This window comes from Arachis ipaensis, chromosome B9, assembly GCF_059453495.1.
Source record: "Arachis ipaensis isolate K30076 ecotype BB chromosome B9, ASM5945349v1, whole genome shotgun sequence".
NCBI lineage: Eukaryota > Viridiplantae > Streptophyta > Magnoliopsida > Fabales > Fabaceae > Arachis > Arachis ipaensis.
The window spans coordinates 78,950,213-78,952,646 of record NC_142444.1 but is presented as its reverse complement, the minus strand read 5'-3'; positions in this window follow the sequence as shown (position 1 = coordinate 78,952,646).

The following is a 2,434-nucleotide window of genomic DNA, read 5'->3' as shown; positions in this document are numbered from 1 at the left end:
TTAAATAGCGTCAGAAATGAGTTGGATTGGGCCTAAAATGCACCAGAAATTGCTGACCATGAGTTGTAATTAGTAAATCACGTGCAGACATCGGCGCGTACGCATACAATACACGTGCGCATCTCTAAAATAATGCAACTATGGCAAATTCTATATCATTTTGAAGCCCCGGATGTTAGCTTTCCAATGCAACTGAAACCGTATCATTTAGACCCTTGTAGCTCAAGTTATGATCGATTAAGTGCGAAGAGGTCAGGCTTGACAGCTTTGCGATTCCTTCATTTCTTCATGAGTTCTCCATTTCTACATGCTTTTCCTTCATTCCCTTGATCCAATCTTTGCCTCCTAAACCTGAAATCACTTAACAAACATATCAATGCATCTAATGAAATCAAGGTGAATTAAATTTATCTATTTTAAGACCTAAAAAGCATGTTTTCACTCTTAAGCACAATTAAAGGAGAATTTACAAAACCATGCTATTTCATTGGATACATGGGAGAAAAGTTAACAAAACCCTCTAAATTCAACACAAGATAAACCCTAAAAATGGGGTTTATCAACCTCCCCACACTTAAACCATAGCATGTCCTCATGCTAAACCAAGAATGAAACAAGGGGTATGACATTTATTCTATGCAACCTATCTATATGCATCCTATCTAAGTGAATGTAACTAAATGCAAAATGATTCTACCTACTTGGTTAAAAATAAATCAATCTCCCAAGAGCATGTATAAACGGGTAGGGCTAAGGTCATATGACGACTCATGAATCCTACCAATTCAAATATCAAAATGAAGTTCAAGTAGACTTGCAAGAAGAAAGCTCATGAAAGCTGGGAATCACGAAATTGAGCATTGAACCTTCACCGGAAGTGTTTGCACTCTAGTCGCTCAAGTGTATAGGGTCAATTCTCTCAATTCTCCCCTAATCATGCTTTCCAATATTTGTTTTTCAACTAACAATCAACAATTATTCAATGCATGCATACATTCATCATGAGGTCTTTTCATAGGTTGTAATGGGGCTAGGGTCAAGGTAAGGATGCATATTTGGTCAAGTGGACTTGAAATTTGAATCTTTGATTACCTTAGACTTCCCACCTAACCTATATAGCAACTTATACAATTCTAAACAAACCTAACTACCCATTCTTCACTTTTTCACATACTCATGCATTTTTTTCTTGATCACAACACATATGCATTGATTATTATTGAGCTTCACTTGGGGCATTTTGTCCCCTTTTATTACTTTTCTTTTCTTTTTTCTTTTCTTTCTATTTTTTTCTATTACTTTTGATATCTACATATATTTTTTTCTTTCTTTTTATTTTCTCAATTTTTTTTCTTTATGCAATAAAGTATATACAAAAGTATCAATGCATATGGTTTTACATTTAATTAACACATGAGCATGTACCCAATTCCCAGTATTACCAACAATAATACAACACACACCTTTTTATCCCACCAATGTTCCCAAATCTCCCTAAACTTGAATAATGAACACTCTCACTAGCCTAAGCTAACCAAAGATCCAAACTAGGGACTTTTATTATTTTTCACTTTAGGCTTGTAATGTGCTAAAATAAAGAACAATTGGGTTAAGCGTAGGCTCAAAATTGGCTAATCAATGGAAGATGAAAGGTAAGGCTATTTGGGTAAGTGAGCTAAATGAAATGATGGCCTCAATCATATAAGTGCATGAATACACAAAATAATGGACATAAAGAATCAAACAAATCAAAGATCACAATCATAGAAAGAGAATAATGCACACAAGAAGGAAAAATAAGTGGTTATAATACGTAACCACATAATTAGGCTCAAATCTCACAAGCTTGTGTGTTCTTAGCTCAAAAACCATATTCCAAAATAAATTCTTTCAAGCAAGTTCAACCAAAAAAATTTTTTCTTTCAAATTGGTAGGGTGCCCTAAAACAGTTTCTTAGAAAAGAAATCATCATCATAATCAAGTAGTCCTAATAAGAAAGAAGTGGTAAAAATATGTACAAATTCTAACTAACATGCAACCTATCATGCAATGCAATAACTAATCTAACAAAGAAAACTAAGAATTGGTGTTGAAAACGGAAATGTTACCCATGGAGATCGGTCGGACGACCTCCCCACACTTGAAGATTGCACTGTCCTCGGTGCATGCAAAGAAGAACAAGGTGGACGGGCTGCTACAATTGATGAGCTCCTTCAAAAGGTTGCGTGGATGAACTTGTTGGTTGCTCTATTTAAAAGCTTTTTCTTTTCCTCTTTTGGTGGCCAACCTAAAAGGAAAGAAAAAGAAAGAGAATTAAGCCTACAACAAAGATAGCAAAGCAAGTAGAACATAGGCGGGGGCTAATGCCAAATAAGAGTAAAGTTCTCTACTACATGGTAGCTACAACATGTGAGTGAGAAAATAATATAAGTTA